Source organism: Scyliorhinus torazame, chromosome 22, assembly GCF_047496885.1.
Source record: "Scyliorhinus torazame isolate Kashiwa2021f chromosome 22, sScyTor2.1, whole genome shotgun sequence".
In the NCBI taxonomy this organism is placed as follows: domain Eukaryota; kingdom Metazoa; phylum Chordata; class Chondrichthyes; order Carcharhiniformes; family Scyliorhinidae; genus Scyliorhinus; species Scyliorhinus torazame.
In genome coordinates, this window is record NC_092728.1 from 41,961,348 (window position 1) to 41,977,916 (window position 16,569).

At 48.4% G+C, this 16,569-nt stretch overlaps 1 protein-coding gene across 5 annotated transcripts in view; it reads right to left on the reverse strand.

Annotated features, from left to right (window-relative positions):
- The window catches only part of alad (aminolevulinate dehydratase), a 134,024-nt gene extending 117,765 nt beyond the window's left edge, over positions 1–16,259 (reverse strand). For 2 of the 5 annotated variants that reach the window (XM_072488108.1, XM_072488105.1), the window contains exon 1: positions 656–774. The gene's annotated coding sequence lies outside the window, so the exon portion shown is untranslated. Of the gene's footprint in view, positions 1–655; positions 776–8,232; positions 8,381–16,150 lie in introns of those variants that run through there. The other 3 variants (XM_072488107.1, XM_072488106.1, XM_072488109.1) reach the window with 3 other exon arrangements.
- Between the last annotated feature and the right edge of the window lie 310 nt (positions 16,260–16,569).

The window sequence follows — 16,569 nt, forward strand, 5'->3', positions numbered from 1 at the left end:
TAGTTAGCTACAAACTTGCAACCCAGCTCCCTATTTGTTCCTGCAGTTAGTTAAAAACTCTCAACGCGGCTCCCTATGGGTTACTGCAGTTAGTTACAAACTCTGAACCTGTTCCCTATTGGTTACTGTAGTTAGTTACAAACGCCGAACCTGCTCCCTATTGGTTACTGTAGTTATTTACAAACTCTCAACCTAGCTCCTATTGGTTACTGTAGTTAGCTACAAACTCTGAACCCAGCTCCCTATTGGTTACTATAGTTAGTTACAAACTCACAAACCATCTCCCTATTGGTTACTGTAGTTAGTTACAAATTCTCAACACAGCTCCCTATTGGTTACTGTAGTTAGTTACAAACTGTCACCCCAGCTCCCTATTGGTTACTGTAGTTAGTGTCAAATTCTCAACCCAGCTCCCTATTGGTTACTGTGGTTCGTTGCAAACTCTGAACTTGCTCCATATTGGCTACTATAGTTAGTTACAAACTTCCAACCGAGCTCCCTATTGGTTGCTGTAGTTAGTTACAAACTCTCAACCCAGCTCCCTGTTGGTTACTGTAGTTAGTTACAAATTCTGAACTTGCTCCCGAATTGTGAATTGTCCTTAACTAGTTTTGTAAACACTCTGATGAATGATTTCTTTATTTCACTCTCTCACCTCCACTGCCTCGTCCTCCTCAGCCGCAGTGAATTAACCCGGAAGCAGAGTCGCAGACCCCGCCCCCCAGCGCTGTTTAATTTTTGTGAATGGAGTGCGTGGACAGAGCGGACTCGGTGATTGGCTCAGTGCAACAATGGCTGGAGCGCACAGACAAGAGCGCAGCAAATCAGTGTGGCGGAGACGAGGCCATTGCTGTGCGGAGGGTGGAGCTTGGATCGTAAGCGGGGCCTGAATAGCAGGCGGAGCCCAGGCTCAGCTGGTTTGAGGCGCCAGGTCCGAGTGCGCTTGGTCACCCTCTGAACACAGGGGGTGCGGAGTTACCAACCCTCCCGGATTGGCCTGGAGTTTCCAGGAATTAAAGGTCAATCTCCAAGACCTTGTGAGCAACCCTGGAGAAAAAATATTGCGACGTTTAAAAAAAATTGCTAATTTATTTTAACATATCTCTTAAGTACAAAATATTGAAAATGGGGGGAAATGGCTGTTTGCCAGAGAGTCAAGCATCAACCAATCGGGTAATGAATCTTTCAGAAGGTAGAACGTTGACAAGGGTGAATGTGTTGGTGACTCAGGCTGCACCATGGGGCCAAGTCATCTGATTAAACCTCCAGGAATAGACTTAACCACAGTTGGCAACACACCCTTTTGTGAACTGGAGGAATTTGCCTGATCCATGATTTGATTTCAGAATGATCAAAATTCTGGTTAACACAAGTCAGGCTTGTCTCTCACAGAGACAATATGCAATAGTGTACATAGGTGTAAAGGACAGTAAAGGTCCGAAGCCTTATTTACTGTGATGTTTCCAGTGATTATCCAAATACTTCTTTTTTTATAAACGTTTTATTGAGCTATTTTCTTTGGCAGTTTAACAGCAACAAAATCCACAATATAAATAACACGAAAATAAAAAATATATATATACATAGTGAAAATTCCACCAGTCTCTCCTGCAGGTCCTGCCATACTTACCCCCTACGCTACACTAACCTAACTTACCCCCCTACGCTACACTAACCTAACCCCCCCCCCTCTTCTGCTGACGTTTAATTCTCTGCAAGGAAGTCAACGAATGGTTGCCACCTCCGGGCGAATCCTAACAGACCCTCTCATGGCGAACTTAATTTTTTTCCAGACAGAGGAAGCCTGCTATGTCCGAAAGCCAGGTCTCTGATTTCGGGGGCTTTGAGTCCCTCCATGCCAGCAATATGCGCCTCCGGGCTACCAGGGAAGCAAAGGCCAGAACATCAGCCTCTTTCTCCTCCTGGATTCCCGGGTCCTGCAATACCCCAAAAATCGCCACCTCCGGACTCATTGCCACCCTCGTATTTAATACCGTGGACATGGTGTCGGCAAACCCCTGCCAAAACCCCCTCAATTTTGGACATGCCCAAAACATGTGGACATGGTTCGCTGCCCCCCCCCCTCCCCCTCCCCGCACACTTAACACACCTATCTTCCACCCCAAAGAATCTGCTCATCCGGGCCACCGTCATGTGAGCCCGATGAACAACCTTAAACTGGATCAGGCTGAGCATGGCGCATGTTGCGGTGGCATTAACCCTTCCTAAGCGCATCCGCCCACAGACCCTCCTCCATCTCACCCCCCAACTCCTCCTCCCACTTAAGCTTCAGCTCCTCAGTCTGCGTCTCCTCCGATTCCATAAGCTCTTTCTATATATCCGAGACCCTCCCCTCCCATATCCATCCTCTCGAAACCACCCTATCCTGAATCCCCCTTAGCGACAGGAGTGGGAAGGTTGGTACCTGCCTCCGCAAAAAGACCCGCACCTGTAAATACCGGAGATCATTCCCTCCCGCCAATGCAAACTTCTCCTCCAGCGCCCTCATACTTGGGAAGCTTCCTTCTATGAACAAGTCCCCCATCTTCTCTATTCCCGCTCTCCGCCAAATACGGAACCCCCCATTCATCATCCCCGGGGCAAACCTATGGTTATCGCAGATTGGGGACCACACCGATGCCCCCTCTGCCCCCACATGTCTCCTTCGCTGCCCCCAGATTCTCAGGGTCGCCACCACCGGACTGGTGGAGTAACTCACCGGCGGGAACGGCAGGGGCGCCATCACCAGTGCCCCTAAACTTGTGCCCTTACACGAGGCCGCCCCAATGCGCACCCACGCCGGCTCCGCACCCACACCGGCTCCCCCCCCCCCCCCCCCCCCCACCGACCATGGCTATGCTGGCCGCCCAGTAGTAATTACTGAAACTCGGCAGCGCCAGCCCACCATCTCCCCGGTTCTGTTCCAGCATTGCCCTCTTCACCCGCGGGGGCTTGCCCCCCCCCACACAAAGCCCACAATAATCTTATTAATCCGCTTGAAAAAGGAACGCAGGATGAAAATGGGGAGGCACTGGAAAACAAAGAGAAACCTCGGGAGGACCATCATTTTTAACGACTGCACCCTACCCGCCAGAGACAGCGGGAGCGCGTCCCATCTCTGGAAATCCTCCTTCATCTGGTCCATCAACCGAGCCAGGTTCAATTTGTGTAGATATCCAAATCCCTCGCCACCTGAATACCCAAGTATCGAAAACTGTCCTCCACCACTCTGAACGGTAGTTCGCCCAATCACCTCTCCTGACCCTTCGCCTGCACCACAAACAACTCGCTCTTCCCCATACTGAGCTTGTAACCCAAAAACCAGCCGAATTCCCCTAGGATTCCCATAATTTCCCCCATCCCCTCCATTGGGTCAGAGACATACAGCAGCAAGTCATCCGCTTACAACGAGACTCTGTGTCCCGCCCCCCCCTCCCCAGACCAGCCCCTTGAGGCCCTCAGAGCAATTGCCAGCGGCTCTATCGCCAGCGCAAACAGCAGTGGGGAGAGGGGGCATCCCTGTCTCGTCCCCTGGTATAATCTGAAATATTCCGACGTCGTCCTATTTGTCCGTACACTAGCTACCGTTGCCCGGTACAGCAGCCTAACCCAGTCAACAAAGCCCCTCCCAAACCCGAACCGCTCCAGCACCTCCCATAAGTAATCCCACTCGACCCGATCAAACGCTTTTTCCACGTCCATCACAACCACCACTTCAACTTCCCTACCTCCCGGGGGCATCATAATCACATTGAGCAGCCTTCTAACATTGGCCCCCAGCTGCCTGCCCTGAACAAACCCTGTCTGGTCTTCTCCTAGAACATCTGGTACACAGTCCTCAATCCTAGAGGTCAGAATCTTGGCCAGGAGCTTGGCATCCACATTTAACAAGGATATCGGCCTATAAGAACCACACAGCTGCGGGTCCTTGTCCCTTTTCAAAATGAGCGAAATCATGGCCTGTGACATTGTCTGGGGTAGAACTCCTCTTTCCTTGGCCTCATTAAAGACTTTCAACAGCACTAGCCCCAATATCCCGGAGAACTTTTTATAGAACTCGACTGGGTACCCGTCCGGTCCCGGGGCCTTCCCCGACTGCATGGCCTTCAAGCCCTCCATTAACTCCTCCAGCCCAACCAGGGCCACCAGCCCTTCTACCAGCTCCCTGTCCACCTTCGGGAAAGTCAGCCCATCCAAAAAGTGCCTCATCCCCACCGGCTCCCCAGGGGGTTCCGTCTATACAACCTACTATAAAGGTCCCGAAAGGTCTTGCTCACCCCCTCCGAGTCTCCAACTAAGTTCTCATCCCCATCAACTACTTTCCCTATTTCCCTAGCTGCCTCCCTCTTTCTGAACTGCTGTGCAAGCATCCTACTGGCCTTTTCCCCATGCTCGTACACTGCTCCCTTCACCTTCCTGAGCTGCTCCACTGCCCTACCTGTAGTTAACAAACTAAATTCCACCTGCAGAGGCCTTCCCTCAAAAGTCCCGCCTCTGGAGCCTCCGCATACCTCCTGTACACTCGTAGGATCTCTCTTACCAGTGGGTCCGTTTCTGCCCTAACTGTCCTGTCCCTGTGAGCCCGGGTTGAGATCAGCTCCCCTCTCACCACCGCCTTCAGCGCTTCCCAGACCACCGCTGCTGAGACCTCCCCCATGTCATTTACCTGCAGGTAGTTCAGCATGCACTTCCTCAGCCTTTCACACACTGCTTCGTCCGCCAATAGTCCTACATCCAGCCTCCATTGTGGGTACTGCTTGCTATCCATACTAACCTGCAGGTCCACCCAGTGCGGAGCATGGTCCGAGATCGTAATTGCCGAATACCCCGTGTCCACCACCCCCGCCAACAGGGCCCTGCCCACGACAAAGAAATCTATCCGGGAATAGACCTTGTGTACGTGGGAGGCATGGATCCCCCCCCCCCCCCCCCCATCTGCTCCATAAACCCTTTCAGCTCCTTTGCCATTGCCAGCACCTTACCCGTTCTCGAACATGAGCGGTCCAGGCCGGGATCAATAACCGTGTTGAAATCCCCTCCCATAATCAACTTGTGCGAATCCAGGTCCGGAATCTTCCCCAGCACCCTCTTTATAAAATCCCCATCATCCCAATTTGGAGCATATACATTGACCAGCACTACCTTCATCCTCTGCAGCTTGTCACTAACCATGATATATCGACCTCCCACATCCGAGACTATTCTCCCCACTTCAAACATCACCCGCTTATTGATCAAAATCGCAGCACCCCTTGTCTTAGAGTCCAGCCCCGAGTGGAAAACCTGCCCAACCCAGCCGTTCCTCAACCTGACCTGATCCACCACCTTAAGATGTGTCTCCTGCAGCAGCACCACATCCGCCTTCAACCTCCTAAGGTGTGCAAACACACAAGCCCTCTTCACCGGCCCATTGAGCCCCCGGACGTTCCAAGTGACCAGCCTAGTTGGGGGGCAAAGTGCCCCCCCTCCCCGCCGGTCAGCCATTACCCTTCTTGGGCCCACCTCCAGCCCGTGCGCCGCACCTCCTCCGGCCCGCCAAGGGGCGGCCCCCTCTGTGACCTTCCATCGAAGTCCCTCCCACGTCAACAGAACCCATCCTCCCCCTCTCCCCCTAGCAACACTGCTCGTAATCCCAACCCAGCTAATAAACTAATCTTACACACAACCCCCACTGTGCTTCGGTGAGCTAGCTCACTCTAGCTAGCTTGGTAACCCCCCCCACGCCTCTGGCGCCAAGAGGTCTCCCACCCATTGTTCCCTCACTCCCCTTCCCCCTCTCCTGCAAACAAGTTTCGTCATCCAGCCGTCCCCCAACAAACACCCAGCAGCAAACTAAAACAAAGGTCAACGGCACCACCCACCGAAACCCAGACAGGCACGTCTCCATCCCACCAAAGTGCACAAGAGTATAAATTACCCAAACTACAACACAAGAAGAACAATTACCAACATCTACCCCACAAACAGGAAAGAACCAAAAACAAACCGAAAAATCGCTTCTCCTCGCCCCCCCCCCCACTCCCCTCTCTTCTTAACAGAGCTCCAGAGAAGACTTATACGAAAAAACATAGCCAATTTTAACAACAGTAAGAGAGGGAACCCCCCACCCCCCAACCGCAGCCCCACCGACAATCAGAGCAGGGAGAGATGAAAATACAAATAAACAAACCCCACCCCCCTAGAAAAAGAACAGGCAAAGAAAAAGGGCCCAATTTGGTCAACATATTGTCACTGAGTCCAAATGTTCTCAAGCTCCCACCAGTCCTTTTCTTTTTGCCAAGTCCAGCGCCTCTTCGGGCAACTCAAAATAATGGTGTTGGTCTTCATGCGTGACCCACAAGCACGCCGGGTACAGCAGGCTGAACTTCACCTGCTTCCTAAAGAGGATCGCCTTGACCTGGTTGAAGCCTGCCCTCTTCCTCGCCACCTCCACGCTCAGGTCCTGGTACACCCGCAGGATGCTGTTATCCCACTTGCAACTCCGCGTGCGCTTGGCCCACCGCAGAATACACTCCTTATCCAGGAACCTGTGGAATCTCACCAACATCGCCCTCGGATGTTCCCCCGCCCGCGGCTTCCTGGCAAGCGCCCGATACGCCCTGTCCACCTCCAGCAGTCGGGGGAATGCCCCTTCGCCAAGCAGCTTTTCGAACACACCCGCCACGTATGCTCCTGCATCTGCTCCCTCATCTCCCTCAGGAAGCCCGGCGATTCTTAGATTCTGTCGGCGGGACCGGTTCTCCAGGTCTTCCACCTTTTCCAAGAGCCTCTTCTGTTGCTCTCGAAGCATCCCCACCTCCAATTCCATCGCTGTCTGGTGCTCCTCCTGTTCCAGCAGCGCCTTCTCCACCTTCTGAATCGCCCGGTCCTGGGCGTCCAGTCTACTTTCCAGGCCATCAATTGACTCCTTGATCGGGTCCAGACATTCCCGCTTCTGTCTGGCGAAACCATCCTGGATGGCGTGCATCACTGGGTCCGCTAAACTCTGCGCTGCCACCCCAAGGGTCCGCCCCTCGGCCATACTGACTCCCATTCCAGCTTCCACACCACTCGCTCCTGGCTTCTTGTTCCTGCCCTTTTGCACGCTTCTAATCCTTTTAACCAATGCGAGGAAACCGTGCCCAGCTGCCTCAGCCAACAAATCTTCCGATTAAAATCGAAGAAAAGTCCGGGGGAAAGGTCCAAATGCCCAACCAGAGCGGGAGCCACCAAATGTGCGACCTACTCCTCCATAGTCGCCACCAGAAGTCATCCAAATACTTCTTAAATGTTGTGAGGGTTCCTGCCTCTCCCACTTTCTCAGGCAGGGAGTCCCAGATTCTCACCACCCACTGGGTGAAAAGGTTTTTCCTCAAATCCCCTCTAAGCCTCCTGCCCCTTACCTTAAATCTATTTCCCCTGGTTATTGACTCCTCAACTAAGGGGGAAAGTACCTTTCTATCGACCCTATGTCCCTCATAATTTTGTCCACCTCAATCAGGTCCCCCCTGAGCCTTCTCTGTTCCAAAGAAAACAACCCCAGCCTAACCAGCCTCTCTTCAGAGCTGAAACGCTCCAGCCCAGGCAACGTCCTGATGAATCTCCTCTGAACCCTCTCCAGTGCAATCACATCCTTCCTATAGTGTGGCCAGCAGAATTGCACACTGTACTCTAGCTGTGGCCTAACTAGCATTTTAAACAGCTCCATCATAACCTCGCTGCTTTTATTTTCTATGCCTCGGCTAATAAAGGCAAGGATACCAAATGCTTTCTTAACCACCTTATCGATCTGTCCTACTGTTTTCAGGGACCTATGGACAGACACCCCAAGGTCCCTCTGGTCCTCTGTACTTCCTAGATTCCTACCATTCATTGCGTACTCCCTTACCTTGTTAGTCCTCCCAAAATGCATCACCTCACACTTTTCAGGGTTAAATTCTATTTGCCACTGTTCTGCCCATCTGACCAGCCTGTCTATATCGTTTCGTATCCTCAGGCTTTCCTCCTCACTATTTACCACACCACCAATGTTTGTGTCATCTGTGAACTTACTGATCATACCACCCACACTCCTGTCCAGATCATTAATGTACTCTACAAACAGCAAGGGGCCCAGCACCGATCCCTGTGGTACACCCCTGGACACAGGCTCCCAGTCACAAAAACAACCTTCGATCAACATCCTCTGCCTCCAGTCACTAAACCAATTTTGGATCAAATTTGCAAATTGTCCTTGATCCCATGGGCCCTTACCTTCTTGATCAGTCCCATGCGGGACCTTGTCAAAGCCTTATTGAAGTCCATGTGCACAACAGTAGAGAAATGTTTTTTGAAAGGATTGAAGGTGGATAAATCTCCAGTGCCTGATAATCATCATCCAAGAGTACTTAAGGAAGTAGACCTAGAAATAGTAGACATTGGCAGTCATTTTCCAAAAATTCTTTGGACTCTGGAATGGTTCCTATAGATTGGAAGGTAGCAAATATAACCCCGCTATTTAACAAAGGAGGTAGAAAGAAAACAGGGAACTATACACCAGTTAGCCTAACGTTGGTAGTAGGGAAGTTGCTAGCGTCCATTATCAAAGATTTCATAGCACAGCATTTGGTATAATCAAAGTCAGCATGGATTTACAAAAGGGAAATCGTGCTTGACAAATATGCTGGAATTCTTTGAAGATGTAACTAGTAGAGTTGACCAGGGAGACCTGATGGATGTGCTTTATTTAGAATTTCAGAAGGCTTTCAACAAGGTCTCACAGAGCAGATTGCTCTATAAAGTTAAAGCGCATGGGATTGTGGAGTGTGTCTTGAGATGGATGAAAATCTGGATAGCAGACAGGAAGCAAAAAGTTGGAATAAATGTGTCTTTTTCCGATTGGCAGGCAGTGACTAGTGGGGTACCGCAAGGATCTGTGCTAGGACCCCAACTGTTCACATTATATATTAATGAGATGGATGAGGGAATTAAATGTAATGTCTCAAATTTGCAGATGATACAAAGTTGCATCCGAAGGTGAACTGTGAGGAGGATGCAGAGATGCTTCAGTGGGATTTGGACAGGCTGAGTGGGCATATTCATGGCAGATGCAGTATAATGTGGATGAATGTGAGGTTATCCACATTGAAAGCAAAAATAAGAAGGCAGATTATTCTTTTAATGGGTGTAAATTGAGAGAAGTGGATACTCAGCGAGACCTCGGTGAATCAGTCATTAAAAGTAAGCGCGCATGTACAGCAGATACATGGTCTGTTGGCTTTCAAAGCGAGAGGATTTGAGTATAAGAATAGGGATGTTTTACTACAATTATATAGGGCATTGGTGAGGCCACAGCTGGAGTATTGTGTGCAGTTATGATGTCCTTATCTGAGGAAGGATGTTGTTGCTGTGGAGGGAGTGCAGCGAAGGTTTACCAGGCTGATTCCTGGGATGGTGGGACAGTCATGAGGAGATTGGTTCGGATTATATTCATTGGAGCTTAGAAGAGCGAGAGGGGATCTCATAGAAACGTACAAAATTCTAACAAGATTAGACAGGGTGTTTTCAAAAAGAATGTTCCTGATGGTGCGGGAGTCCAGAACTAGGGGGTCATAGTTTGAGGATAAGGGGTAAACCTTTAGGACTGAGGTGAGGAGAGATTTCTTCACCCAGAGAGTGGTGAATCTGTGGAATTCACTACCACAGGAAGTAGTTGAGACCAAAATGTTGTGTCATTTCAAGAAGGAATTAGATATAGCTCTTGAGGCTAAGGGATCAAGGGATATGGGGGGGGGAAGTGGGATCAGAGTATTGAACTTGATGATCAGCCATGATCTCCATGAATGGCAGAGCAGACTCAAAGGGCCGAATGGCCTCCGTCTGCTTCTATTTTCTATGTATGTTTCTAGGTACATCAACTGCACTGCCCTCATCTATACACAGTCACCTCCTTGAAAAATTCAGTCAAATTTTTAAGTCATGACCTCCACTTGACAAAGCTATGCTGATTAACCTTGATTAATCCGTGCCTCTCCAAGTGGAGATTAATTCTGTCCCTCAGAATTTTTTCCAAAAATTTCCCGACAACTGACTCACTGGCCTGTAATTACCTGTTTTTGCCTTACTTCCCTTCTCGAATAATGGTACCACATTAGCTGTCCCCTAGTCCTCTGGCACCTCACTTGTAGCCATAGAGGGTTGAAAATTAATGTCGGAGCCCCTGCAATCTCCTCTCTTGCCTCACACAGCAGTCGGGGATACATCTCATCTTGGCCTAGGTATTTATTGTTATGGGCCAGGGTTTAGAGAACCCCAAAGTGCATCATGGCGTTCACCTGACCCACAACTGTTAATAGATGGGGAGCACACGGGTCCACTCCACAGGTGTGGTACAGCAGAACTCTACAGTACTTTTAAATTAAAACAATGTTTACTTATGAAACCAGTTAACACTTTATAAACCCACAGTAAACATCTCAGCAACTATCAACTCAAATACTCACCCCAAAGAATACAGTACTCTGTAAATAACCCTTAATCTTTCCTCGCAACATCCATAAGACAAATACTCTCTTCAACATAGAGCAGTTATCACTTTTAAATTAACAAGTGATTTGAAGACATTCCTTTCATGCAAAAAGAAATCAGAATTACACCTGGTTTTGCTGGATGCAGCTCCCAATCTGCAAAACAAAACTAAACACACTGTAGCTGTTAGCTCAAAGCGATGGATAGTTACAAGGTAGCGAGGAAGGATCTAAAGAGAGAGCTAAGACGAGCAAGGAGGGGACATGAGAAGTATTTGGCAGGAAGGATCAAGGAAAACCCAAAAGCTTTCTATAGGTATGTCAGGAATAAGCGAATGACTAGGGAAAGAGTAGGACCAGTCAAGGACAGGGATGGGAAATTGTGTGTGGAGTCTGAAGAGATAGGCGAGATACTAAATGAATATTTTTCGTCAGTATTCACTCAGGAAAAAGATAATGTTGTGGAGGAGAATGCTGAGCCCCAGGCTAATAGAATAGATGGCATTGAGGTACGTAGGGAAGAGGTGTTGGCAATTCTGGACAGGCTGAAAATAGATAAGTCCCCGGGACCTGATGGGATTTATCCTAGGATTCTATGGGAGGCCAGGGAAGAGATTGCTGGACCTTTGGCTTTGATTTTTATGTCATCATTGGCTACAGGAATAGTGCCAGAGGACTGGAGGACAGCAAATGTGGTCCCTTTGTTCAAAAAGGGGAGCAGAGACAACCCCGGCAACTATAGACCGGTGAGCCTCACGTCTGTAGTGGGTAAAGTCTTGGAGGGGATTATAAGGGACAAGATTTATAATCATCTAGATAGGAATGATATGATCAGGGATAGTCAGCATGGCTTTGTGAAGGGTAGGTCATGCCTCACAAACCTTATTGAGTTCTTTGAGAAGGTGACTGAACAGGTAGACGAGGGTAGAGCAGTTGATGTGGTGTATATGGATTTCAGCAAAGCGTTTGATAAGGTTCCCCACGGTAGGCTATTGCAAAAAATATGGAGGCTGGGGATTAAGGGTGATTTAGAGATGTGGATCAGAAATTGGCTAGCTGAAAGAAGACAGAGGGTGGTGGTTGATGGGAAATGTTCAGAATGGAGTACAGTCACAAGTGGAGTACCACAAGGATCTGTTCTGGGGCCGTTGCTGTTTGTCATTTTTATCAATGACCTAGAGGAAGGCACAGAAGGGTGGGTGAGTAAATTTGCAGATGATACTAAAGTCGGTGGTGTTGTCGATAGTGTGGAAGGATGTAGCAGGTTACAGAGGGATATAGATAAGCTGCAGAGCTGGGCTGAGAGGTGGCAAATGGAGTTTAATGTAGAGAAGTGTGAGGTGATTCACTTTGGAAGGAATAACAGGAATGCGGAATATTTGGCTAATGGTAAAGTTCTTGAAAGTGTGGCTGAGCAGAGGGATCTAGGTGTCCATGTACATAGATCCCTGAAAGTTGCCACCCAGTTTGATAGGGTTGTGAAGAAGGCCTATGGAGTGTTGGCCTTTATTGGTAGAGGGATTGAGTTCCGGAGTCGGGAGGTCATGTTGCAGCTGTACAGAACTCTGGTCCGGCCGCATTTGGAGTATTGCGTACAGTTCTGGTCACCGCATTATAGGAAGGACGTGGAGGCTTTGGAGCGGGTGCAGAGGAGATTTACCAGGATGTTGCCTGGTATGGAGGGAAAATCTTATGAGGAAAGGCTGACGGACTTGAGGTTGTTTTCGTTGGAGAGAAGAAGGTTAAGAGGAGACTTAATAGAGGCATACAAAATGATCAGGGGGTTGGATAGGGTGGACAGTGAGAGCCTTCTCCCGCGGATGGATATGGCTGGCACGAGGGGACATAACTTTAAACTGAGGGGTAATAGATATAGGACAGAGGTCAGAGGTAGGTTCTTTACGCAAAGAGTAGTGAGGCCGTGGAATGCCCTACCTGCTACAGTAGTGAACTCGCCAACATTGAGGGCATTTAAAAGTTTATTGGATAAACATATGGATGATAATGGCATAGTGTAGGTTAGATGGCTTTTGTTTCGGTGCAACATCGTGGGCCGAAGGGCCTGTACTGCGCTGTATTGTTCTATGTTCTATGTTCTATGAAAGTAAAACAGACACTCTGAAATTATCCACTTCTAATCCTGCTAAACCTCTTCCACCTCAATGCTAATGTGTTCAATTATATCACAGCCCCCTCCCTGCTTTCTACCTGCATTGTCCTTCTCCATAGTGAACACAGATGCAAAGAACTCATTTAATATCTCACCTACATCTTTCAGCTCCACACACACATTGCCACTTTGGTCCCTAATAGAGTAGTATTTCCCTTGTTAACCTCTTACCCTTAATATTCTTAGAAAACACAGTGGGATTCTCCTTTATTTTCCCCGCCAGTATTTTTTCATGCCCCCTCTATGCTCTCCTGGTTTCTTATTGAAGTACCTTCTTCACTTTCTACAATCCTCTAAGGCATCCACTTGAGTTCCCCGTATCTGCCGTAAGCCACCCTTTTTTTTCCCGAATCCAATCCTGTATTTCCCTCGATACCCAGGGTTCTCTGAACTTTTTGTTCCCACCCTTGACAAGAACACGTTGACCCTGTACTCTCTCTATTTCCTTCTTGAATGCCTCCCACTGCTTTGATGTGGACTTTCCTAAAAGTATCTGCTCACAGTCCACCTTGGCCAGGAGTCTTATCTGATTAAAATTGACCTTCTCCCAATGCAGAACCTTTATTTCCTGTCCATCTTTGTCCTTTTCTGTAACTACCTTGTATCTTACTGAGTTATGGTCACTATCACCAAAATGCTCCCCACTGACACTTCTACCACCTAAAATTAGGTCAAGTACCCCACCTAAAAGTAGGTCAAGTACCCTACCTAAATCTAGGTCAAGTACCACCCCCTCTCTTGTAGGACCTTCTCGTGTTGGCTCAAAAAGCTCTTCTGGATGCCATTTAAGCATTCCGCCGACTCTAAGCCTTTCATGCTCTGTCTATCCCAATTAATATTGGGGAAGTTGAAATCCCCTAATATTACCCTATTATTTATACACTTCTCTGAGATTTGACGTCTGTGTGGTGCCCAGACTTGTCCACAGTACTCCAGTCGGGGCCCACGTGGTGTTTTATACAGGTTTGCGGTGACTTCCTTAGTTTTCTACTTCCCATCTCTATTTCTAAATCAGGGAACCCGAGGGCCTTTACACCAGGTTTCTCAACTAATCCGGACACCTCCAGTACTTGTGTACATGCACCTCCAGGACTTGTGTACATGCACCTCCAGGACCTGCTGTTCCTGCAGCCTTTTAAAATTACACTTTTTAAGTTTATAATGCCTCTCCTCATTCTTTCTACTTCACTGTGGTAAATATCTTCTCATCATTTGAGCAGTTTGTCAGTGTCCTTCTGAAGTGTCCATCAATCCTGACCTCTGGGAGACAATCCGAAAAGCAACCATTCCCCATTCATCCTGTTCCTGAGCACATTTCATATTCAAACAGCCAATGCCTCTTTATACATAGATACATAGATCATATAGTGCAGAAATGAAATGAAAATGAAATGAAATGAAAATCGCTTATTGTCACAAGTAGGCTTCAAATGAAGTTACTGTGAAAAGCCCCTAGTCGCCACATTCCGGCGCTTGTTCGGGGAGGCTGATACGGGAAGGAGGAGGAGGAGGCCATTTGGCTCATCGAGTCTGCACCGACCCACTTAAGCCCACACTTCCACCCAATCCCCATAACCCAATAACCCATCCTAACCTTTTTGGATACTAAAGGCAATTTAGCATGGCCAATCCACCTAACCTGCACGTCTTTGGACTGTGGGAGGAAACCGGAGCACCCAGAGTAAACCCACGCAGACACGGGGAGAACGTGCAGACTCCACACAGACAGTGACCCAGCGGGGAATCGAACCTGGGACCCTGGCGCTGTGAAGTCGGCCAAAATGCTGGCTTTCACTTATTGACACACATTTTCCACGGCCAATTGATTTTCTCCCAGGTTATTCACTCTGAATGTTTTCCTTCCACTGTTAAGCTTTCTGGCCTGTAGCTCCCAGGATTTGAAGAGGAGGCTGTTAGATATGCAGTCCTCCAAGACTCAAGTTCCCATATTTAATGATGATTTTGGCCGGTTCCCCCACAATAGGAAGAAATGTTTCCCCTTGGTGGAGGGATCAATGACCAGGGGGCATAGATTTAAGGTCAGAGGCAGGAGGTTTAGAGGGGATGAAAGGAAAAACATTTTTACCCAGAGGATGGTGGGAGTCTGGAACTCGCTGCCTGAAAGGGTGGTGGAGGCAGAGACCCTCATAACATTTAAGAAGTTTTTAGATGAGCACTTGTGATCCCAAGGCATACAAGACTATGGGCCAAGTGCTGGAAAATGGGATTAGAATGGGTGGTTGTTTTCAACCGGCGCAGACTCGATGGGCCGAAGGGTCTTTTCAGTGCTGTATGACTCTATGACTAACTTCTACTCCATGTCACACGGGTGCGTTCCAATCAGGCCAGATGACTTATGGGTGCGTTCCAATCAGGCCAGATGACTTTGCTACTTTCGACTTTGCCCCTCCTAACTGCAAAAATGTGACAAACTCAACAAGGAAACAGACCCCTTGGCCCATCAGATTTATATGTTTCTTCATCTAATCCCAGTGGAAAAATAAGAGGATAGAGAATGTTGTTACGACACCCCTGGACGAGTGCGGTCAGCTCCAGCCCCACAGACCCCGGAGTCCCAACATAAGTGAATTATCCAATAATTTGCGTTTTCCTGAAATTTTTAACCCGACTGCTCCAATGTGTTACAGATGCCAGATTTATAAGTAAAACATTAACACTGTTTTATTTGTAACAAGAGTAAAAGATGAACATATAAAGGAAATAATTGGAATTATGGTCCACTAGTCTACCTATTCCTAAATCTCCGTCCCACCCTCCACCCAGACACACAAAACAGACACACGGTGACGAGATAGGAAAAGGGTTAGAATAACAGGAACTGCAGTAAATGGTTTGAGATGAATCTTCGCTGTTGCGGCCTCTGTAGGTGTCAGTCTTCTCCGAATGCAACTCTCTGGGAATTGGTTCATACAAGAAATTCAGGTCAGTGCAATTCTTTAAAAAAAAAAAAAAAATTTTAGAGTACCCAATTCATTTTTTCCAATTAAGGGGCAATTTAGTTTGGCCAATCCACCTAGCCTGCACATCTTTGGGTTGTGGGGGTGAAACCCACGCAAACACGGGGAGAATGTGCAAACTCCACACGGACAGTGACCCAGAGCCGGGATCGAACCTGGGACCTCGGCGCCATGAGGCAGCAGGGCTAACCCACTGCGCCACCCTGGGTCAGTGCAATTTTGACCATTGACCACCAGATGGAGCTCCCATCACTCTGAGATATTACTGGAGCTCGATACCTAAAGAATCATAGACTTATCCATACGCCTGCTCTCTGTGCAGAAACACCGGCTGTATTGTGAAGAGGGTTCTCAGTTTGGGTTCTTCCCAGCCATTCAGACAGAGGATTAAATAATCAAAGACCTGGTAAGAAACTGCTGCAATCTTTCACTCCAGGGGATCCCTTCACAGTTCTGACTGCTGTCTGTCTTTTAAATAGGAGTGCCTTCACGGTCTGACTAGCAGCCTTTTAAATCACCTGGCAGAGAATCTTTCAGCTGCTTCCTGCCTGAATCTCTTCTCACAGAATTCAGGATAAAATGGAATTCTTCACATGACCTGCCTTTCTTCCATTCAGAAGATTCTAAATGGCTCCACCAATCACAAGTAACAGCAGGAGATGGCTCAGAATTTCAGATTCACCGATTCGCTGCTGACATCATGGGCTCTGCCACAGAACCTAAAGGGGAAGTCTTGGCTAGTCCATCAGACCAGGGGTGTTTTAGTTTGCCTAAAGTCTGTAGTTTGAGCAGAAGTCTTGTGTGGCAGCAGCCAGCAAGAACTGTAGATTAAAGGCAGCCAGCAGGGCAGGGATTAAGGAATGAAACATAGAAGATGTTCCCGTACCAGCCTCCCTGAACAGGCACCGGAATGTGGCGACTAGGGGCTTTTCACAGT